This window comes from Balaenoptera acutorostrata, chromosome 6, assembly GCF_949987535.1.
Source record: "Balaenoptera acutorostrata chromosome 6, mBalAcu1.1, whole genome shotgun sequence".
NCBI lineage: Eukaryota > Metazoa > Chordata > Mammalia > Artiodactyla > Balaenopteridae > Balaenoptera > Balaenoptera acutorostrata.
In genome coordinates this window covers 48,417,332-48,443,388 of record NC_080069.1, presented here as the reverse complement: position 1 = coordinate 48,443,388, position 26,057 = coordinate 48,417,332, and the positions used below count along the sequence as shown (strand labels likewise).

The window sequence follows — 26,057 nt, the reverse complement described above, 5'->3', positions numbered from 1 at the left end:
ATTGCTTTGGGTAGTATAGTCATTTTCACAATATTGATTCTTCCAATCCAGGAACATGGTATATCTCTCCATCTGTTTGTGTTTTCTTTGATTTCTTTCATCAGTGTCTTATAGTTTTCTGAGTGCAGGTCTTTTGCCTCCTTAGGTAGGTTTATTGCTAAGTATTTTATTCTTTTTGTTGCAATCGTAAATGGGGTTGTCTCCTTAATTTCTCTTTCTGATCTTTCATTGTTAGTGTATAGGAATGCAAGAGATTTCTGTGCATTAATTTTGTATCCTGCAACATTATCAAATTCATTGATTAGTTCTAGTAGTTTTCTGGTGGCATCTTTGGGATTTTCTATGCATAGTATCATGCCATCTGCAAACAGTGACAGTTTTACTTCTTCTTTTCCAACTTGTATCCCTTTTACTTCTCTTTCTTCTCTGATTGCCATGGCTAGGACTTCCAAAGCTATGTTGAATAATAGTGGAGAGAGTGGACATCCTTGTCTTGTTCCTGATCTTAGAGGAAATGCTTTCAGTTTTTCACCATTGAGAATGATGTTTGCTGTGGGTTTGTTGTATATGGCCTTTATTATGTTGAGGTAGGTTCCTGCTATGCCCACTTTCTGGAGAGTTTTTATCATAAATGGGTGTTGAATTTTGTCAAAAGCTTTTTCTGAATCTACTGAGATGATCATATAGTTTTTATTCTTTAATTTGTTAATGTGGTGTATCACATTGGTTGATTTGCATATATTGAAGAATCCTTGCATCCTTGGCATAAATCGCACTTGATCATTGTGTATGACCCTTTTAAGGTGTTGTTGGATTCTGTTTCCTAGTATTTTATTGAGGATTTTTGCATGTAGGTTCATCAGTGATATTAGTCTGTAATTTTCTTTTTTCATGATATCTTTGTCTGGTTTTTTGGTATCAGGGTGACGGTGGCCTAGTAGAATGATTTTGGGAGTGTTCCTCTCTCTGCAAGTTTTTGGAAGAGTCTGAGAAGGACAGGTGTTAGCTCTTCTCTAATGTTTGATAGAATTCGCCTGTGAGGCCATATGGTCCTGGACTTTTGTTTGTCAGGAGATTTCTATTTACAGTTTCAGTTTCATTACCTGTGATAGGTCTGACTCTATTTTCTAATTCTTCCTGGTCCAGTCTTGGAAAGTTGTACCTTTCCAAGAATTTGCCCATTTCTTCCAGGTTGTCCATTTTCTTGGTTAGAGTTGCTTGTAGCAGTCTCTTATGATCCTTTGTATTTCTGCAGTGTTAGTTGTAATTTCTCCTTTTTCGTTTCTAATTTTATTGATTTGAGTCCTCTCCCTTTTTTTCTTCATGAGTCTGGCTAAAGGTTTATCAATTTTGTTTATCTTCTCAAAGAACCAACTTTTAGTTTTATTGATCTTTGCTATTATTTTCTTTGTTACATATTTCTCTCTTAAGGACAATGAAGACCTAATCTATCTATCCTAACAAAAAGTGGCTAAATTCACTAGTTAGAAGGAAAAGCTATCAAATTCATAAAAAAGAAAACTCCAACGAAATGTTATCTGAGGAATGTATGTAAAACAAAGTGACACAAAAATTAAAGAATGACAAGAAAGGGTAAAACATACCTGCGAATGCAAACAATTATAATACAATGCACTTTTAACAAGGTTTAATTCAAGGCAGAAAGTTCAAACAAAGGACCATACCATGATGAAAGTATAATCCACAGAGATCTAACAATTACTCATATCTATGCACCAAATAAAATAACATTTATGTTCATAAAGCAAAACTACAGAAATAAATGGAGTAATCAACTGAAACACATTAACAGTAGAATTACTATTCATCCTTGAAATAGTAATTCTACTGTTACTATTCATTCCTCTTTTCATCATTGGTAGAGCAAACGGAGTAAAATAAACAAAAAAACAAAGTAGGGATTGTTAATACTACTAGGGAAAAGTAAACAAAACCACAAATACTTGCATGCAGAAAGTAAAGAGAAAAAAACATATTCTTTTAAATAACTTTTGATCCAAAATGTAACTCAAACCTAGAATGACAGAATATTTTAAAAATATTTCTGAAAACACTACATATCAAATGTATGGGAGCCAGCTAACACAAAGCTGACAGAAAAATACATGAAATTTGATAGTTATCAATTACACCCACTTTAAAAAATAATGTTGATTAGGTCCCCTCTATCCTTGTTTATTTTTGTCCATCTTAATATATTATGAAACTAGTAAACAAATTCAAGAAATAAACCTTTGGATAACAATATTGTCAGCAACAAAATAGGTAAATCATTAACTAATCTAATGTAGAAAAGTAGAAAAAAGTGTAATTATATGAGAAATAAGAAATGATAATAGAAAAATAGCAATAAAAACAGGATTTTGAAAGACACTGAAAAGATTACTTTTATCAACTCTATACAAATAAGTCTGAGAGTTTGGATAAAATAATTATCTTGAAAAATAATCTTACCAGAATATATGAATTATTGTAGACAGAACTGATCTCAAAACTTGTACCAATATCTCCCCTCTCCAAAAAATAAATGAATAAATTTATTGTTTATAAATAAATAGTTTATAGCAAAGATGATTTTATAGGAGGAATTCTACCATTTTCAGTAGCAGCAATGTCCAGTTGTATTTAAATTGATGCAGAGAAAAGAAAGATTCCATATCTCTCTTTATTTTGGGGGAGGATAATTTTGTGGCAAAAATGTTCACATACACTAAACTGAACACCATGCTCACTTATATGTATCAGTGCTAAACTCCTAAATAAACTATCTACACACCAAATCCAGCAGTACAAAAAGTAATAATAATCAATGAAAAACTATGGCTTATTCCATGAATACAAGAATACTTCAACATAAATAAATATATTTATACAATTGATTATATTAATAAATCATATAAGATCACTTGATTACTTGCATTGGGACAGATAGGTATGTCATAAATATATAAATACTTCAACATTCCTTTTAAAAAAAATTTCTTGATAAAATGGAAATACACGGATACTTTCTCAAGATAATGAAGTGCACACAAATGTAACTTATATCCTTACACTTAAAAATAAAACATTCACATCAAATTGAAGATTAAGGCAAGGATGTCCTTTAGTATCACAAATATTTAATATTGCTCCAATGGTACTAGCCTAAGCAATTAGACAAGAAAAAAATTGAGTTATACAACTTTGGAAAAAAATGACATAATTATCAGGATTTCTAGATTTACATTTGTATACCTGGAAGAGCCCAGAGGATCCATTAAAACTATAAAAATAGATAAGAGAACTGTGTAAGGTAGTCACTCAAAATTAGGGTACTGGAATAAAATGCCTACATATATATATATGTATATATATATATGTATATATATATGTGTGTGTGTGTGTATATATATATATATATATATATATATATACACACACACACACACACATATATATATATACATACAGTTGATCCTTGAACAATGTGGGGGTTAGGGGGTGCTGGCCATCTGCACAGTTAAAAATCCACATAAAACTTTACAGTCAGCCCTCCATATATGTGGTTCCACATCCATGAATTCATCTAAACACAAATGGTGCAGAACTGTAGTATGTATTTAGAGAAAAAAATTGTGTATAAGTGAACCCATGCGGTTCAAACCCATGTTATTCAAGGCTCAACTCTACAAATGATAGCCATTTACAAGGAAAATTAGAGTAAAATATTTCATTTACAATGGAAAGAAAAAGGTATAACATCTATAAAAGACTGATAAAAATATGAATAATTTAAATGGCTTAAATTCTTAATTTTGACTAAGAAACAAAAAGAAGATTTAAACAAATAGAAAAGTGTGCCATTTTCTTAGATAGAAAGATTCAACATTATAGGGATATCAATTCTCCAAATTTAATCTAAAAAACTGATGGTATTTTAATAAAATACCCATAGGTTTCTTTATTTAAAGAAATCTAGACAAGTTAAATCTAAAATATACATGGAAAAGTATAAGCAAGGATTTCTGGGAAAATTCTGAACAAAAAGAACAATAATTAAAAGAAGCTAGTCTACGTAATATTAAAACACGTTATAAAGATAAAATAACTAAAATAGTGTACATATTTTTAGAATAGACTAAAAGACCAGAAATTAAATTTAGTGTACAATAAGGTAAATATAACAAAGATACAATTTCAAACCAGTAAGCATAGCATGGGTTATTCAGTAAAATGCTATTTAGTCAATAGTAATTTGGAAAAATAATAAAGTTGTGTTTCTACCTCATACTTTTTATCAATATAAATTACAGATGAATCAAAGATTTTAACATGAATAAAAGCACTAAAAACTGTAAGAAAACCTTGGTGAATAATTTTTAAGAATCTCAGAGTTGTGAAGGTTTTTCTAAGTATTATACAACACTTTTGAAACTATTAAAAGGAAAAAAAATGTATAAATTCATTGCATAAATATTCAAGGGAATTTTCATGGCATAAAAATTATGAAGTCAAAAGATAAATGGTAAGCCAGATAAAACATATTTGGAATTCAGATCACAAAGTGCTAATTACCTTAAAGACCTCTCCCAAACCATCCAGAAACAGATAATTTGCATGAAAGAAAACACAAAAGGCTACTGATCATCATCATTCATTATAAGAGAAATGCAAAGGAAACTTACAGTGAGATACCATTTTTTGCTTAATATATTGGGGAAAATGGGAAAAGTTTAATAATATACGATGATGATAAAAGTGTTGGTAGAAGTGTAAATGGGAGGGAAATTTGATCAAAATTTTGGGATGGCGATTTGGCATATCTATCAAAATTACATGTACATAGCCCTTGACTCAAGCATTTTACTTCTAAAGAGTATATCCCACAGATATATATTTGAGGAACGACAGAGAAATACTGGAAAAAATCTAACTATCCATCAATAGGGTTATCTCAAAGTAAATTAGTATGTTTTGTTAAAAATAATGTGTGAGTTCTATATGTACAAATGTAAAAAGATGTCTGAAAGTATGTTACAGAATAATGTGTGTGTAAATGTGCATATATCTACTTATACCACATGCTTAGATATGCATAAAGTATAATATTTTTGGATAATATACAAGAAATTGATAACAGAGGTTGCTTCTAGGGAACAGAGATAACGGAGATAGAAGTGAATTTACTTTTCACCAACCATACATTTTTGCTCTTCAAACTTTTTACTATGTAAATGAGTACCTATGTAAAAATAGAGAAAATATTTCCATTTTCAACTCATTTTGTCATTTCTTCCTTTTCTTTTTTAATATGTCAAGTGTGTTTTTTAAATGAAAATGTCTTGAGAAACTTCCAGCTGCTAAGAGGTCTCAACTACCAATAAAAATCATTATTTTTTTTCCATTATACTCTTGGAAGGAGACACTTTATACTCTTGGAAGATAGGAGCTAAGAAAAATGATGACCCTATTGTTTGGTGCATTTCCAAAGTCCAGCTCAGTAAAGTTTAGGACAAGTTTGTCATCATGTCTGTATATGGTCTCATGGTTTCATAGGATCTCAGAGACAAAATGGACCTTAAATGTCACGTCTTTTGCTTTGTCTTTAATGATTTCCTGACAAATGCTATGGCTCAGCTTCTGCCAAAAGATGTGAAAGTTTTGCAATTGTCTTTGTTGTAATTAAAGTAAAATCCTTATTGAAAGATTTTCTCAGAATATTATGAAGATATCCTGGATAATTTCTTTTCCATGTACAGTTTGAAAAAAAGTCACCGTATACAATCCTGCTTCTCTGTGAAGCCCATTTTTCTTAGAACACTACCCCTGTGTGTACACATACCATATCTCATATTACACAACACTGCAAACTCCTACTTATTTATCCAACATCGCTCCAAGATTGTTATGTATCTTTATTCCCACTGCCTACTTAGCATTTTGCCTGGAACATAATAGGTAATTAATAAATGCTTCATGATGAAGGCATGCATGTCATTAAATCTGAGGGCTATTTTTTTCCAATATGCTCAGTAGTTTGGAAGATGATGGGCTAACTTTCTTCCTTTTGAGGTAATTCAGCTTAATTCTCACAATTCATCACAATTCAAATCAAAGTCTCTCTCCCCATCAATATCTATTTCTGCTAATCGGAATTAACAAATGCCGAATAAATTTCCTATTCTCAAACTGACATTACACCAATAATAGTAATAGTTATGTAGTTATGACTTCCAAAAGTACAGACATAAAGATAACCAAGTAAAGACCTTCACAGTTATTTTATGTGAGCTGAAATTCAATTTTAAGTATCAGGTAAACTGAATTTAGGGAAAAAGAGAGACCTCCTGTGTAAAATGAAATCTAATTAGAAAACAAATGAGCAAACAACAACAAAACACACCCTCCAAAAGAAAAATGCTCTACTTTCACAAGTAACACAGAGCTATTATGGGATATATGATGCAATAAGTATTTAAGCTATTGTAGTTCCTGCCAATAAAGGTTTTAAACTACAAAACAGTGACTAAGATAGGTAACCTTTCCTCTAGAGTTATTTTAAGCAAAAAGATAATGCCTGTGTCTAGGTTTGAGTTGGACTCACTGACTTCTCAAACTTCCTTTCAGTTTTATAATTTTATTGCTTTTTGAAGGAAAAAAAAGGTCTCCAAATTTAGGAGAAGAAATGAGACTCTATGTTTCTGAGAGGAAACATAGTGGCTTTATCTGTAGTAGCACCCTCCTTGAATAAAAGAGAACTAGGTCATGGAGGTTACAGCAATGACTACCAAAGCAGAGACAGTTTTCTTAGGGAAAAATCAAACATTTACATATGGCTTCAAAAATACAATTACTTCTAAAAATTCAGGATTTAGTCAGAATATACTGTCTACAAAGGTATTACTCACATTGTCCAAGATGTTCTTGATAAAAATCTGCATGTGAGTTTAGTTGTTCTGTGAAGTTGAATTTAATTGCAATAGGTCTATTTAATATAGAAAGGATAGAAGTGATACAAAAATAAATAAGTATCCTCCAAGCATCTATTTTGTACTACAAATTTCTGCATGCAGAATAATATAAGCATTTTAAAATGTCCATGATAAAACATCAGAAAATAAAGTGAAAGTCACTCAAAGTGACTTTGGTTAAAGACAATGGATTGATTCCTATGTATTTAAATAATAAGGTAATTCTACAGAGATGATTTTTTAAATAAATAAATTACCGTGCAAGAACTCTGCCCTGGTTACCAGCTTTAGCTACTGGGCTGGAAGATTCAGGTTTTGAGTTTTTTCCCTATTATCTCCTTAATTCCAAATCATACTGCTATCTTTGAGATTCTAAAGTCTCAGTTGTCTTTTTTTTTTCTTTCCTTAAGAGGAAATCGTTCCACAAGAGCCAGATTGCCCTCTGATGTTGTGCCCTTTCTCCCCTCACAACCCTCTACTCTTCTCCCTCTCCCCTAGTCTCCTCCTGCTCCTCTTCTTTCTCCTCTCTCAAAATTCTCCCACTACATTAGAGAAAGCCATAAAACAAGCCCCGGCAGTCACTGCGACACCTATGGTCCACCTCTCTATCTCATGAGTTGATGCTAGTTCATTGATTCTCAGACTTGAGTGTTCACCAGAATCATCTGGGATACTTCCTTTTAAATGCAGCTTCCCCCATATTTCAGTGTGCTAGGGCTGCTGTAGCAAAGTACCTTGAAGTGAATGGCTTAAAACACAGAAATTTATTGTCTCACAATTTTGGAGTCTGGAAGTCTGAAATCAAGGTGTTGGCAGGGTTGGCTCCTTCTGAAGTCTGTGAGAGAGAATCTGTTACCCATCTCCCTCCTAGCTTCTACTGCTTTGCACGTTCCTTGGCTTGTGGACAACTGCCTTCATTTTCACGTGGTGTTCTTCCTGTGTGTGTGTCACATTTCCCCTTTTTATTAGGACACCATTCATATTGGATTAATGGCCCACTCTGTTCCAATATGACTTCATCTTAGCTTGACTAATTACACCTGCAATGATCCCATTTCTGAGATGGACATATTGTGAGGTACAGAGGACTAGAATTTCAACATATGAATTTGGGAGAGGGGACACAATTCAATCCATAATACCCCTTTTGAAAGTTTGATTCAATTGGTCTGAGGTAACAACCAGCAAACTATATTTTTAACAAATATATCTGGAAATTTTGATGCCAATGGTTATCAGCTAATCACTTTTTGAAAACCACTGAAAAGACGGGGAAGCAAAAGCTCACTTATTAGTTTTTAGAGTGGTGATTCTCTCCTGGAGATTGCAATATTTCTTCTGACTTTTTCCACTAGAAAAGCTTTGCACTATCATTTCCTTTAGAGTCATATATATTGTTTAGAAGCAAAACAAAAGAGGGACTTTCAATGCAGAAATCCCTGGCTCGGATTCTGTTCCTGTGACTTCCTCATTCATTAGTGTATAATCTTGGGCAAGTAACCTAATTTTTGTGAGCCTCTATTTTCACAATTGTATAATAGGGATAATCTCAGTTGGGAGAAACAGGAAAAGTGCCTGGCACAAAGCAAATGTTCAAAAATGGTAGCTATTGCTCTCTACCCTAAGCTTAGGTCATGGCACAAAATAATATTCTTGTAATATCTACAGGAATAGACACTCCTCAGACAAATAGTCTCTATCTAAACATCAAGTAAACAAACAGAGGGTGGGAAAACTCATTTAAAATAATTCTTAGTTATTTTTTATTGCACAAATAGTGCATGTTTGTTGTGTATTAGAATGTAAACTCTGTAAGTTGGGAGCTTTGTTTAGACCACTGCTATCACCTTAGTATATATTGCAGTACTACCAAGTAGTGGCTCAATAAATAATTAAATACATTTACAGATAATTAGAGAAACAAAAAAGCAGGAAGTAATTCCATTCTTCAAATTCCAAAAAAAGTATACCCTTCCATATATAATGATTGAGGCTATATTTTATATAATATTGGGTTGGCCAAAAAGGTTATTCGGGCTTTTTCTGTAACATCTTACGGAAAAACCCGAACGATCTTTTAGGCCAACCCAATATCGGGCAGTGAAAAAATTATGTGACATTAAGCATTCTTATAAAGGCAGTTTTAAATGACAGCATAGTATTTCATTGTGTTCAGGTATCATTATTTAACCATTTTGGGGGAAATTTTGGTTTCTTTCTAATATTCATTCTTTTAAGCAATGCTTTGATATTGTTGGTAAATATTATTTTCTTGTGATAAACCCCCTGGAGAAAATTTATTGAGTTAAGGAAGGAAGCACCTACTTGGTTTGGGCAGCATATAGATGGACTCCAGCCACTGAAGTATGACAGTACTAGCAGTGCCCCCTCTTATGGACTGTTACAAAGAGGGGTATCCCTTCTGGCTTAAGCTCTGAAGAGGGGAAACAGGAGCAGAAGGTAGTGAGTCATGTAAAGAGTGAGGAACCTGGAATGATACATGGAAGGATTTGGAAAATCAAAAAGTCAAGGGCTGAACTGTGATAAGCATTGCTCAATTAATTAAGGTTTCCATAAAGAATGTGAACTGACTCTCAGGAAATATATACTGTAAAATAAGACAACAACAAAATAATAAATAGAATTAGGAAAAATGCCATATCATACAAAGTATTAGCATTAATGGAATACATCAAATAGATACATCTGCATCACAAAATGTTATAAATTAGAACACTTGTTATGAACTTCCTGAAAGCAAACAGCACTAAGCTTCTGAATCCCAGAGTATTCAGTGCAACACTATTTCATGGGGATATAATGGGTGTAAAAAGAAGCAAACATAGGAAAAGGGATTATGTGACCAATGCATTTGGGAAATAATGGGCTAAAAAAATCCACTAATTTTTTTCCTGTGGTTCATCAGAGCCTGTACTATTCTGGTGTGCACTCCAAGTCTCCAAAAAGGGTCACAGAGTGTATATAACCCTTTCAAAACTTCTTTGACACCAAACATTTTTATTCACTGAATGTCACCAGGGACTACTGTTCCATGGAACACCTTTTAATATTGGCTTCCAGGATATTCAAAGCCAGGTTACAATGTCACTGTAGCAACTATTGTTCACTTAGTTGTATTTTTCCTAGACTTCACTCACATCTCTATCTATACATGTATCTATATTTATATCTTTGTGTGTGTGTGTATATATATATATATATATATATATATCATGACTTCATCATTTTATCTTATTTTATCGTATTTATTCTTTATTCTTATTTTATTGTATTTATTTTATCATCTTATTTTATTGTATTTATTTCCTGTGAGTCATTTTGAATCTTTTATGGAATTCTTTGTGGAAAGAATTCATTATTAGTTATCTAAATAAATAATGCTTATTATTTTTATATTTGTGCTATAACAAAAAGACCTGCCCAGGCAAACTGTGGAACAGTAATGCTCTTTCTCCAACTGGATCGGCATGTATACTTTTCCTCTGTTTTTGTATCATCTTTTCCACTATAGTTCCATGGTCACTTATTCCCAGCATGCTCTCAAGTTAATTGTTAGTTATATTTCTCCTTACACAGTCATGTGTCACAGCTGCCATACTGCAAGTGGCCAGTATATGGGAGTAACACTAAATGACCATCCCTCAGTTCCAAAACCTGGATTGACATTTTCTTCATCAAAGTATTATTTAGGTTAATTGCATTACTTAAAATGAAACTGTTCCCAGGAGAATTTGTGTATTTAATGTTTAATCACAGAATCTGATTTAAGTCCTATGCCTTACATATTTGCTATTATTTGTGACTTTCTTTTTAATATTTGAATTTTATTTTATTTATTTTTTTATACAGCAGGTTCTTATTAGTTTTCCATTTTATACATATTAGTGTATTTATGTCAATCCCAATCTCCCAATTCATCCCACCACCCCCTTCCCCCCCCCACCCTGCCCCTTTCGCCTCTTGGTGTCCATACGTTTGTTTTCTGCATCTGTGTCTCAATTTCTGCCCTGCAAACCGGTTCATCTGTACCATTTTTCTAGATTCCACATATATGCATTAATATACGATATTTGTTTTTCTCTTTCTGCCTTACTTCACTCTGTATGACAGTCTCTAGATCCATCCACATCTCTACAAATGACCCAGTTTCGCTGCTTTTTATGGCTGAGTAATATTCCATTGTATATATGTACCACATCTTCTTTATCCATTTGTCTGTCAATGGGCATTTAGGTTGCTTCCATGACCTGGCTATTGTAAATAGTGCTGCAGTGAACATTGGGGTGCACGTGTCTTTTTGTTATTCATGACATTTTCATGACAAATTTTCACTCTACCTAAATGCAGTTCTTTTTAATATGATCATCTATAAATTAATACTATTCAAAAAAGGTCTTTAAGGTTAGCACTGAAGTTCATGTCAAATGCAATTTCCACTGTAAACATAGTCAGTTGGAATAATCACAGCCTGTTAACAAGATTAAGACTATTTAATACTTTTTAGGATTCTTAAAATACCAATTTCATAATTTTTAGTTACTTTACATAAATTGTAAAGGATTTATAAGGATTTCAGACAAGTTGATTAATGCCTTAAAAATCTTTCCTCAAATTTTACTCCTTTCTTAAGGACCCGCTTGATTTCTTGTAATGAGGAGGCATTTGTCTTCAATATACCTGACCAATAAATTCCTCATTAGGAGAATAAACTCTCTCCTCTCACTTCCAATATCTAAAAACACAAAAGGTCTCCTCCATTCTAAACCATCTTTCTCTTTCTCAGTCCTCATCCTGATTCATTAAAACCTAAAGGAGGTTCTCATATCTGTAGTTTATATATGTATCTCAGCTCTGGAGTATGAGCTATAGGGACCCAAGAGAAAAGTCCAGAAACCAATTTTGGAAACTGCTGAATCTGAAAACAAAAGCTTTTGGTGACATGCCTAAAAATAATTAGCTACGTTTAATTCCAAAAATAGACTTTCAGTGTCTGCCAATATTTTAAGAACTGAAGGAGAAACTTCAGGTTTATTTTTTAAACCTTTTTTAAAAAAACCCTTCAGAGAGTTTTTTTTTTAATGAAACTTGGCTTTTCCTTATGTTCACATGGGGCCCAAGTAAGTAGGTTGGAAATGTGAGGTCTGCTTTTTGGCTTAAGTGAATGTTACCAATTGGATCTAGTTTTCAAGCCCATCTCAGAATGTAGCTCCTTTTATACCAAATATTGGACTAGTGTCCATTATTTTGTTGCTGGCTTACTTTTTGTTAAAACTAATGTAAGAATCTTACAGTTGTTCCTAAGAATGTTTAGAGTTTATAAATATATGATTGCCAATTTATATCCCAAATACAATTAAAAGAGACTTTTATGTTTAGATTTTTCAATTTGACTTTAAAAATCACCATAACCTTAAAGCCAAAAATAACAGTCCTCTACTACAGCAGCTCCTCGGGGGGGATCAAATGCAACTCAATATTTTGATGGAGATAACATTTTGTTAAGTTCATTTAAAGTATTTTATGATGATATATCTTGCGGCAGTGGATCTTCTTTATTCATTGCACCCATTTCTCCACAGAAAGAATGAGAAAAGAGGAGACTGGAATTATGAATCTTTTATTGCAGAATTCTGGTGGTGGGTAGCTAGGGGAAAAGAATCATGTGTAATTTGGGGGAGATTCACAGTTAATTCTCATTTCCTGTGTACAGAATTGTCCCTACCCTTCCATTTATTGTATCTGGTTTTTTGGAGAGCTTTCCTAATTTAATTTCTATAGAGAATAAAGCTCCTGTCTGTTTTAGATGAGTGAAGAGATCTGGGCTTCTAAATGCTTTCTGTACAGAATTTCAAACGACACACCAGTTTTCAGACTCATTCCATTCACAGGCACACAATATCTATAACTCCTGAGCGTTTGGGTAGCCTTGAATCAGCTCACTTCACACCTGTGTCACCTTCTGCAGGTATTTAGGCTTTCTGTTCCTCTGCTCTGCTAAGTCCTTAGCACTTGGTCGTCGACTTTCCATTTCCCACCATTTTATTGACATCACTTCTCTGCTGCTATCTTCTCTTTCATTTTCTTTGTCCTTTCTGGGTTTGCCCCTGTATAGCTAAATTAATGAAGTTTTAGGAAGGAGTAGAGATAAATGGATGTGTTCCATATGCCATATTTCTTCCTAATCCATTTATCATAGTGCAAAAATTTCTGTAATAAGCTTATGTAAACTTGAAAGCCGTTATGAAATTGTGCTGCCAATCCCCACGCTCTATACTGATTTTTTTAAATAAATTTATTTATTTTATTTATTTATTTTTGGCTGTGTTGGGTCTTCGTTGCTGTGCGCGGGCTTTCTCTAGTTGCGGTGAGCGGGGGCTACTCTTTGTTGCAGCGCGTGGGCTTCTCATCAGGGTGGCTTCTCTTGTTGTGGAGCACGGGCTCTAGGCGTGCGGGCTTCAGTAGTTGTGGCACGTGGGCTCAGTAGTTACGGCTCAAGGGCTCTAGAGCACAGGCTCAGTAGTTGTGGCGCATGGGCTTAGTTACTCCGCGGCAGGTGGGATCTTACTGGATCAGGGATCGAACCCGTGTCCCCTGTATTGGCAGGCAGATTCTCAACCACTGCGGCACCAGGGAAGCCCTATACTGATTTTTTTTAAAGCGTCCTCTCATTGATCTTATTTATCCACCTTCTAAACATTTTATGAGAATACTGACTTTACTTTTAATACATTAGATATTTTCATATATCAAACATATACTGAATGCCCGATATATGTGATACATGTGTTGGTGCTGGAAATATTCTGTTAGACTCATTGTACATATTATTCTTTCTGTCTCACTCTGTTGGTTGGAGTCATCTGTCCTGAGCACATAAATCTTAAGAACTCTTTCCAGTAGTTCCTAGCTTCAGTTTCCTTTGGGAATTTCTGTTCATACTGCAATTGGTCTCATGACCCTATTGGTACTTTCTGGTTGTAGTGGCCATATTTTCTGAACTAAAAGTCAGGGTCTATTGTCTGATGGTCTTACAAAGAATTTTTGTGTCCTGACTTGTGGATTTATTTTAAAGTATAAAAATCAAATCACTGTTAGTAATAGTTCAGTTTAATAAAACTTTTGAATTCTGGGTCAACATTAAGCTAAGATGAAAAAATAAAGATATCTCTGTCTTAGAGGAACTTAAAGTATAAGTTCATAGTTAATAAGTTGCCCATTTTGAAAGAGTACATTTACAGGAAATTAGAACTGTCCTAGAACATTTCAGGAGTATGGTGAAATGATGTAATGGTATGGTTTGGTTAATGAGTAACTGGAAAAATTTCAGTAAATGAACATCTTTCTTGGTGTAATTTATATTTTACTTCAACTGATAAGAAAACAGATTCACCCTCCCAGGCTTATAATCATGGGAAGACAAGCTGTGACACTACTCACACAAAAATAAAAAATTCCACCAACTTATCTTCTTAGCTTTAGGGCTATAAGCATAAATAATTCAAAAGAACTTCCAGTGAGCTTACTCTAAAGCTATTCTAATCAAACAAAACGAAATCCTAAATGAATTTTCTTCATCCTATAATGACAGAAAAAATCCATGTTCTTCATGCCACAAGTAAATCACATTGACTTTTTTATATTAAACTCAAGCCCCAGTTATTTCAGTGTTTTCCCAGTTTCTAATAGCTTTGGGTTCTTGGTGGTGTCTACATCTCCAGCCATGTTTCTCAATGACTTAAGGCATTGAATCAGTAGATTTTAAATAAACAAATAAAGCTCAAGACAAACATTTGAACAATTTCCCTATACTTTAGTAGTCCCTGGACCACAGATTTGTAAAGTAGAACCCAATAGAGTAATTGGGAATTGTATTATTCTCTATCCTTGAATTCCTTCAGTTTAATGGGATAATGTTAATTCATGGAAACTTTAGCTGAAAGAATAAAAATATTGGTTTTCTTTACAATAGATGCTATTCATAGGAGCTAATAAGCTGAGAGAGCTACAGTAAATAATGTTTTTGTGATATTATAATTAACTGCAAGTTTTGTATAACTCTTCTAAAAAAAAGAGCCACATTACTTTAAATGGAAGGACTGTATATGTGTGCTTAATAAAACTGAATTCAAGCTTCCACACCTGTGCAAAATTTGAGTAGAGAAGAGAATCAAACATTAAATGGAAGGACTGTATATGTGTGCTTAATAAAACTGAATTCTATCTTCCACACCTGTGTAAAATTTGAGTAGAGAAGAGAATCAAAGCTATAAAATTGGTAGAGTTCTACGAATGTTGTACTCATCTCTGTGTTCTGGATACTGATTGTTTCTGTGGATATTTTGTGGTGTTAGGACAAATGTTATGTTTCTTAAATTAATTTCTTCATGAGACTCCTATCCAGTTAGAAAGGATGTCCAAATGTAAGAGGAAGTATCATATAACCAAGAAAGGAGCGTCATCCCCAGAAAGCCTCCAGAAGGCCATAGTAGAGCCAGGAACTGAGCTCCAGCCTAGAATTCTATTATTCATGCCAGACTTTGAATGATGAGGATTCTCCCATGATGCCATTGCTTGTATTTATCACTTGGTGATGGAGAAAATGCATAATTTCATAAGTACTCTGAATTTCCTGTTTAAAATCAATCTCTATCTTCTTAATTAAACCACATCTGTAAACTTTTAAAAAACTGTGACAAATATACGCAGATTATATAATATTGATTTATTTAGTCTACCAATCATGGACTACACAAATATAGATTACTCAATGAGCTCTTGCAATTAATTACTGTAGTCCATCAGGGCTCAGTTACTTACCAGCTAGTAATCATGACCTAGATTACTTGAATTTACCAAGAAAGTGTCAATTCCACCTCTGTTTTTTGTTTTGTTGTTGTTGTTTGTTTTGGGTTTTTTGGGTTATTTTTTTTAGTTTAAGGGCAACTGTATTTCCTGCCACTGAGTTATAACATAAATCACTCTCATCTCTAGGAAACACCTATCAAAGGGTTTACCACTCAGGTAGTGGAATAATTTTGAAGGTGTATTTCCAAGGTCTTTCTGCCATGGTTAAACATAGGTGAAGGGACTTGTTGTTCCCTCTTGCAGTCAGGCTTTTGTCTCCCTACCCCTACTCCAAGAAAGAAAAAGTTGCTGATTTGACTAGTCTAAGCCTGACATAATGATGGCAATGAACAGATGTGGGCAGAATTATGTTTTTTGAAAGGTGGGAACCCATATTCTATAACTGTTTTCTTGCATTTAGTGTTTGAAATAGGTAGGCAGAGCCAGGCAGGGCTTGAACCCTAAGGACAAGTCACTCATATTTGTGTGATTCATATTCTCTCTTTCTCTCTGCCATCCGCCCCCCCATTCCTTCTTTCAGAAAGTAGCAAATGTATATTCCTCAAATATAGATTCAGGGAGAATTACTCCCCCTTCTTTCTTGCTTGCTTGCTTTACTCTTTTCTTCCTTTCTTGCTTTCTTTCTTATACTATTTTAAAGGTCAAGGTTAAGATCCTGCTTAGTATTCTCATGCTTAAATGTGACTTCAATCACCTTCTGGATGACATACTTGTAGTTCAGAATGAATAGTTTAGACTTTTAACTTGAGGTCTAATTGGTTACTACAAAAAGAGGTAAATTGGTAGAAAGAAAAGAACAGGACTTTAGAATTAGAGTTATAATTTAAATTTTGGATTAGTTAAGTGACCTTAAATGACTTTGAGCTTCAGTTTTCCCCTCTGGGGAGTATAGATAGTATTTTTAATAGAAGTGATATGAGGATTAAATGAGTCTGAATGTATGAAGATAACACCATCATGAACAGGATCGTCATCACCATCATTACTTCTCTGTGTTGAGTGATAAGCTCGGTATAGACATGATTTCATTATTATCAGCCCCAATTATAACTTAGAAAATGGAGACTCAAAGAAATTTAAATATTTTCTCTAAGATAAGATGGCAAATGGGGGTGAGAGACAGGATTTGAACTCAAGTTTGTCATATTCTAAAGTGTATACTCTGAACTACTATCTAATATGACCTCCTGCATGTTCCCTTTATCAATATAACCAGTTTCATTCTGTTAATGCACAATGTGTGCATGAACCGGATTTAGGGAAAGAATTGTGCATCCTCTTTTAGCTCTGGATCTCTGAAGGTACTTGGCTACATGTATACTCTGAACAAAATAATGATTTAATCATGTCAAGTTGAATTCATGTATCAGCTAGATCTGTGTTGTCCAATGCAAGAGCCACTTTTACAAGTGGCTATTTAAATATAACTTAATTAAAATGAAATAAAATTTAAAAAATTCAGATCCTCAGTCACTAGCCACATGCCATGTGCAAAAGCCATATGTAGCTAGTGGCTATTGCACTGAACAGCACAAATACAGAATATTTCTATCACTGCAGAAAGGTCTATTGGACAGCGCTCAACTAAATGAATTTCAATGGGAATGTGAAGAAATTTGTTTATCGAGGAGTTGTTTATCACAAATCACAGAAGACACTTAATTAGATAGGTCTTGTGTCACCTCTTAACATACACACGTACACACACATAGGCTCACAATTATGTAAACCAAATATAGAGACTTAAAATTCATTCTGTAATATTTTTCTTTATAGTCAACCTGAATCTGATGCTGCATGCAAAGCTTTGTCCTGTGCAACAATATTTTTAAGCAAAGCATAGCAGATACATTTCTGTTATTACTTACCCACTTCAACAGGTTCTGATCTTGTATACTCCAAAATACATAGGCCTGTGAAACTGCATAAACATTAGTCATCCTCATTATTTGAAAGTTCCTAGAGAGTTCAATTTGTTGGAGAAGCTTCAATAAAGGAGGAAGAGAAGTTATTTAAGAATCCTTGGGGGCTTCCCTGGTGGCGCAGTGGTTAAGAATCTGCCTGCTAATGCAGGGGACACGGGTTCGAGCCCTGGTCTGGGAAGATCCCACATGCCGCGGAGTAACTAGGCCCGTGAGCCACAACTACTGAGCCTGCACGTCTGGAGACTGTGCTCCGAAATGAGAGGCCGCGATAGTGAGAGGCCCGCACATCGCAATGAAGAGTGGCCCCTGCTTGTTGCAACTAGAGCAAACCCTCGCACAGAAACGAAGACCCAACACAGCCATAAATAAATAATAAATAAATGTTTAAAAAAAAAAAAAAAAAAAAAGAATCCTTGGGGTTTCCCTGGTGGTGCAGTGGTTGAGAATCTGCCTGCCAATGCAGGGGACGCGGGTTCGAGCCCTGGTCTGGGAAGATCCCACATGCCGGGGAGCAACTCGGTCCGTGAGCCACAATTACTGAGCCTGCGCGTCTGGAGCCTGTGCTCGGCAACGAGAGGCCGAGATAGTTAGAGGCCCGCGCACCGCGATGAAGAGTGGCCCCCGCACCGCGATGAAGAGTGGCCCCCACTTGCCGCAACTAGAGAAAGCCCTCGCACAGAAACGAAGACCCAACAAAGCCATGCATACATACATACATACATACATAAAAAGAATGTAAGCAGACAAGAATAGCATTAAAAAAAAAATTAAAAAAAAAAAAAGAATCCTTGTGTTTTTCTGGAGGAAATTTTTTTTTGGGGGGGGGGGAGGATTCCTTCTCTCTTTTGCCCTTGAGTTTTGCCTCAAGAGTTGCCTTTTCTTTGTGGTGATTTCGCCATGACTATAAGGTGAAATCTCTTGATTTCACATATTTGCAAGTTTTAAGAAAAACAATCTACTGTGAGGACAGTGAGACCAAATCAGGGGGTGCAAAAACACATCTTTTAACTTTTCATAAAATATTCTTCATCTTTTTTTTCATTCTGCTCAACACAGGATCTAGCTAATTAATACTTGAGTTACATTTATTGGACATTCAACTCAACATAAATAAACATTGCTCTGAAGAGTAATAATATTGGAGTGGTATTTTATCATGATGGCGAATATTTCTTCTTCTTTTTTTTTAATCAGTCATCAATTTTGTACACATCACTGTATACATGTCAATCCCAATCACCCAATTCTCCAATTCAGCACACCACCATCCCCACCCCACCGCAGTTTTCCCCACTTGGTGTCCATACGTTTGTTCTCTACATCTGTGTCTCAACTTCTGCCCTGCAACCCGGTTCATCTGTACCATTTTTCTAGGTTCCACATACATGCGTTAATATATGATATTTGTTTTTCTCTTTCTGACTTACTTCACTCTGTATGATAGTCTCTAGATCCATCCACGTCTCAACAAATGACTCAATTTCGTTCCTTTTTATGGCTGAGTAATATTCCATTGTATATATGTACCACAACTTCTTTATCCATTTGTCTGTCGATGGGCATTTAGGTTGCTTCCATGACCTGGCTATTGTAAATAGTGCTGCAATGAACATTGGGGTGCATGTGTCTTTTTGAATTATGGTTTTCTCTGGGTATATGCCCAGTAGTGGGATTGCTGGGTCACATGGTAATTCTATTTTTAGTTTTTCAAGGAACCTCTGGAGGAAATTTAACAAGGCAGGAGAGATGGCATTCTGATATATCGAGCCAATCTTCAGAAATAGTCCATACAGCCATAAATATATGGAAAATGAAAAGCCAGAGTGATCAAACAATTCCAAGAAAATAAACAGATAAGCACAAAAAACGAAATGAATCAGCATGCCTTTCTTCTGCCTGGTTTCCTGAGGATCTATATAGCAACTAGTGATATAAAAGTGACTTATTAAGAAACACATCCATTCTTTGTTCTTGGGTCCTGCTTTTTGTTGTTGTTGTTGTTTTGCTTTTCTTTTCTGTATAAAGGCAGCAGAGGCTATTTGTGTTACAAATATTCATCATTCTCTTTTTTCCTGTTTGTCGATAAAGGCAAAATTGTTACCTCAGTTTAGAAGCAGCCACTTATCAGTTACTTAATAAAAAGAAATATCTCTAGGAATTACCAAATATAAGTATCTTCTAGAGTTAAACATGTATTTTAAGCATTGTATGCTTGTATTTATTATCTGTGTAGTATTGGATTCATTTACCTCTGGAAAATGGCTTTTAAAAATCTTACTACCAACACAGTAAGGTGAATGTGTTTAATGGAAAAGATGGATATCTTCTAGCTTGCATTTTGTAATTATCAATTACATTCTAAGTATGCAATATTACCTAATTCAACCTTCAATGTCTATATTTAAAAAGGAAGGACAGAGTTTTACTATTAGGTATACACTTAAAATGTGCTTATGAGAGATAGAAAGATTATGTTTGACATTTACATTCAGAAGAGAAAACTAAAATGAACAAAAATAAAAAAGAAATGTTTTTCCTAACCTCAACAGAATTTTGAGATATTAGATAGGAGAATACAATTTTAATGTTAGGTTAGAGAGAGCAAGAGCTAAAGACAGAAGTTTAAAAAAAATGTTGGTATTCTTAGTAGTAAATAAAATAAACTCTTCTTGATTAAGGATTCCCTTATATTTGCATGCATAAAATCAAAATGGATTAAAAATTGCTGATGGACTGTGACATTCCCTTTGTTTGGATATCTACTCTTGTGACAGCTGACAGTTGTTGAAATCTTGCAGATATTAACAGGAGTCATGCCCAATCACTTGGAAACACTTTTATCCAAGAATGTTGCATCAATCTGTAGAAAGTCTCGTCTACACTTGAAAATACACTAAAGGATTCTGCCACCTTCCCAAAGAAAATTTGTTTTACTTCAACTACTGAATTCCATTTTTTCCAGAAAAAAATGTTATAGTGTGTTTCAAAAATGTCCCTCTGGGGACTTTCCCAACTCTGCCTGAAGGTGATATGAAGATGATACTACAAGTCTGTCTGGCCCATTTTTTCATTTTCTATCCCATTAGCCCATACTGGGAGTACACAGAAATGTAGCCCTAGAGCAGAATCTCTGGGGAACACTAAGGAAATGATGGCAGGAACTAGTATAGCTATTGAATACATAAAATAATCAGAAAAGCTATAGGTCATAATTGTCTACATATAAGTGAAAATACATTCTCTGAGAGCAGGGCCAATGGTGTGCATATTTCCACACTGTTTTGGCAATCTGGTGCTACACTAAAAAAGACAACCTCAAAATAGAGACAAATCAGCTCATTCCCCTGACTTGTCTGTAAAACGTACTTATAACCACACAGCAAGGGCACATTCCAAGACTCTAAAAACCAGAGGTTAAATGTGAACACCAGAGGGATCCAGTGTGCATCCCTACCATGCTTTTAATAATATGGAGAATTTTAAAAGCAGAAATTCTCTTGCTTCTACAGGAAATGCCAAGTTCTCCTCATTGTTGTTTGGCTGTAAGAAAGTCAGGGACACACTAAGTGTGGCCACTATTGCTGCTCTTCCACTACCAGGGCTGGGATGTTAGCTGGTAGAGATACTCCCAAAACCCAGAAGACAATTTCAGCGGTGGGTTGTCTGGCTCTGGTATCCAGTCTTAAGGTCCTTCTTTAGAATTCATACAGACATTTTATACAGGAAAACAAGACACAGAGAGGTCATCACCCCACTTCATTCCACACCTGCAAGACTTCAAAGTTTGTGTTTGAGGGATTGGGACATGGTAGAAGGGCAAAGTGCTGGAAGAAGCTCACCTAATGAATTACTGTAGGAAAATATGGGCAGTCAAGGATGGCCATGAAGGTTTCAAGAATCAACAATGATTAGAAGTCAAGAGGGAAAAATGTTATGCAAATATCCATCATAAATTGAAATGTATGCTCACTTGCACATATGAATTAGCACTTTATAATTAAAGCAAAAAAACATTCACTGTGGCGCCTGAATCACATTTTTGACCTGGAAGAACAAGTGCATCTCTTCTTTTTATGTATTGAATGATTCAGCCTAATCAAACAACTGGCAGGCCAAAGAGCTAAACAATAAATTCTGTGTAAAAGAAATGTTACCAAGCATTGTGCTTGTGTCTGTGTGTGTGTGTGTGTGTGTGTGTGTATGTGTGTGTGTGGTGTGGACTGAATTGATGGAAATGTCTCATCCATTACATCAACATGGTTATGGCATGGCAGCATATAAAATACACAGGACCAGAACTCATCATGGAAACACTCTTCAAAGTCACGGTATTGATTTCAATTATGATATCTTTCTTGCTAATGCATTCTGCGTACCTGTCGGTAGGCAAAGGGAGCAGGATTAAATCAAACTGAAAGCCATACCTAGAGCAAAAAAGGCTTCGTGGAGCCCAAAGAAAGAGGAAAGAAACAAACGCTGTGAGCTAGGAGAGCCATTCAGAGAAATGTGCTCAATGGCATGGGGTTTAAAATCGCCCATAAAAATGAATACATTATCCATCTTTTTCTCTCTTGGCACTTCTGCAGTTGACATTACCACTGTCTGCTGTGTTAAGATTGGGAGAACTAAGCTGGAAAATGTGATAGCAAATCCTTAACTCAAGCAGCAGTATACGAAGCAGGCTGTTAAACTGCCATGTTAGCAGAATGAATAAATGTCAACATTATTTTAGAATGATTTATTACATCTATAACAGTTAAAATAAATAATGTGGCCCCATAGTCCACAACCCATGGATGGCTTTTCTAATTCAGGATTCTGCAGATGGCATTTTCTATCAGGATGACATTTCAGACCTTTAAAAACAAAATTTGGAATTTTGCTGGGGATTTCGAACGTTCTCGGCATATTATTTCAATTATTCTGGAAGGAAGGGCTGTGGTAGAAAAGTGCTATCAAGTAGTTAAATAAAGGAAGGGAAGAAAAAAGAATGTGTGACCTAATTTGCTTAGATATCTATCACTGCAGAAATGGCAATTGCAAAGGTGATTGCTTTGTAAAATGTCTTTCTTCAATCTGATTGCTGCGTTGACAACTTAAACATTCCTACAGATGAACTTCTACTGAGCAGAAATTGCAGAGGAAGAATAACTATGTGGGTTCAGAATGCAAAATAAAAAATTATACCTGCATATATATTTAAACATTCTTTTTTAGCATTTATGGAATACAGCATATTATCTATTGGGATTTTTAAATTAAAATATAATAAAGGATTTCACTGGCAGCAACATTTTTTTAGAACTCAAATGGCTTATTTATGATCATTATGAAAGTTGCTGCATTTCATAGTTTGCCACCTTTAAAATAGGACACCATTCATTCTAATAGGTGGATCAATAAATGAGAAATTTTCCATACTATGAAAGAGAAAAAGATATTTGGAAGTATTCAGATGATTTGTTTTGCATTTTATAGACAGAAAATGGTATTAAAAATGCAATACACTTGTTTTAGGTAAATGAGAAGGGCCAAATAAATAGATATTAATATAGTTACACAAATCATTGGTGTTGATGTCATTAAATTTATTATAATACATATAGTACATATAATACATATCTACTATATATAGTACATAATATAAATGAATTGAGTGATGTATTGTTTTTATACAATTATTTTTAAGACCACAGTACCCGATTTTGGGTGAACTTCTGAAATAAGAAATCCCAGTAAAATTAATTAGGTAATTTAGCCTTTAAGTTAACAAACACCACACATAAGTGAAATAGTTCCTCTGCCTTTCTGGAGTATATACTATTATATATGTACTATATATTTTCTGGAGTGTATACTATTAAGGAATTTTAAAAGAAGTTTTGAAGTTGATAAAAAAAAAAGGCACATGAAATGAAAGGTGAAAAGAAAAAGAAAGGTTTGATAAGTTTGTGCATATTTTCCAAACATAGCAGTTCGGTTCATACACTTTTGCTCAGAATACTTTTTACATTTTTCCTCTGTATGAGCGAACATCACCACAGAAAAGTTGGTATTTTAAAACAGAGTCCTGGAAACGATTTTTCTTGAAATATTTTCTTTATATTTTTCTTCTTCTAGTGCCCTTATTTTCTCAAACTACAGTTTATATTGTCTCCTTTACTGCCCTGATGTCCAAAATAGGCTTCACATTTTGAGTCTTATAAAAGATACTTGGTGATTTACAATGGATCTTGGTCCAAAAGACCCCCCTCTAACATTTCAACTCTCAGATATTGAGAAAATCCATGACTACATGAAATAGGAACTTTTCAATGTATGAGATTAACAAGGAAAAAAAGAATATGTGACCACAAAAAGATGGGGTATTTTATTTTGTGGTACTCTTTTTGTTACTTTTTGTATAAGGTACGAGGGTGGGAAAAAAAAAAACAGGATAATTACCTATTATGAGATTGAGGTGAGGAGTAAACTACATATCCTAATGAAGTAACTTGGAAAAAGAGGAAGGAGATCTATTCTTGTTTTTTTTAAGATATTAATTGGACCCATATTTTTTTAGTATTTAAAAAAAAATTTTACTGGAGTATAGTTGCTTTACAATGCTGTGTTTGTTTCTACTGCACAGTAAAGCGAATCAGCTATACATATACATATATCCCCTCTTTTTTGGATTTCCTTCCCATTTAGGTCACCGCAGAGCACTGAGTAGAGTTCCCTGTGCTATACAGTTGGTTCTCATTAGTTAACTATTTTATACACAGTATCAATAATGTAAATATGTCAATCCCAATCTCCCAGTTCACCCCAACACCCCCAACCCTTTCCCCCTTGGTATCCATACATTTGTTCTCTATGCCTGTGTCTCTAATTCTGCTTTGTAAATAAGATCGTCTATGCCAATTTTCTCAGATTCCACATATATGCATTAATATATGATATTTGTTTTTCTCTTTCTGACTTATTTCACTCTGCATGACAGTCTCTAGGTCCATCCACGTCTCTACAAATGACCCAATTTCGTTCCTTTTTTATGGCTGAGTAATATTCCATTGTATATATGTACCACATCTTTATCCATTCCTCTGTTGATGGACTTTTAGGTTGTTTCCATGTCCTGGCTATTGTAAATAGTGCTGCAGTGAACACTGGGGTGCATGTGTCTTTTTAAATTATGGTTTTCTCAGGGTATATGCCCAGTAGTGAGATTGCTGGACCATACGGTAGTTCTATTTTTAATTTTTTAAGGAACCTCCATACTGTTCTCCATAGTGGCTGTATCAATTTACATTCCCACCAACAGTGCAAGAGGTTTTCCTTTTCTCCACATCCTCTCCAGCATTTACTGTTTGTAGATTTTGTGATGATGGCCATTCTGACCAGTGTGAGGTGACAGCTCATTATAGTTTTGATTTGCATTTCTTTAATAATTAGTGATGCTGAGCATTTTTTCATGTGTGTGTTGGCCATCTGTATGTCTTCTTTGGAGACATGTCTATTTAGGTCTTCTGCCCATTAGGAGATCTGTTCTTAAAGCAGTCTAAAATATAGACTAAACATAAAAGCTAATTTGGAAAAGGACAGAGGTGAAGGTGGAGTTACAGATATGCATATCTAGATCTGAAGACTAGAGTCTGGGTTCTGCCTCTGATATATGATATCTAACCCTGTGTGAAGTTAATAATTTAATCTTTAATTTTCAATCAGTTTCTTCCGTTATATAAATGCGAGTAGAGTTGATTCAAAGAAAAATGAAGTATCTAAGCTGATTAAGTATGCACTTACAATGCAGACCACATTTTCCAGTAACTGAATGTAACGATTAGGGCTAATCTGCTTCCCAGCTGGAAAATCAGTTCTACCCAGGTCACCCAACCAAGCTTGATCTGAGGTGCAAGAGTCACAAGTTCTCCACCTTGAAGACCAGAGATGACTAAGCATGGCCTCTGGTTCTTCTGTGTCATTTCACACCCTGATATCCCTTTGCCACAACCCTACCTCCTATAACTGGATTTCTGTCCTGGACCTTGGGTGAGGAACATGAGATCCTGACATGCTCATGTTCATTATTCTTCTCTTGGAGACTGAAGTCCTTCCTTGAGCCTCCATTCTTTCACAGGTAGATCATTTGTCATTACAGACACAAGGATAAGGCTTCTACTTCTGAGTGTTACGTATTTCAAATTTCCTTTGACTACCCTTTGCACATTGGCTTGAACAACCTGAAACTTTTCTTCACTGGTGACCATTTACCAGAGTCCTCATCACTTAC

At 34.7% G+C, this 26,057-nt stretch overlaps 1 protein-coding gene across 2 annotated transcripts in view; it reads right to left on the bottom strand.

Moving 5' to 3' along the window:
• The window catches only part of LINGO2 (leucine rich repeat and Ig domain containing 2), a 1,241,515-nt gene that overhangs the window by 245,161 nt on the left and 970,297 nt on the right, over window positions 1-26,057 (bottom strand). The gene's annotated exons all lie outside the window — the stretch shown is intronic.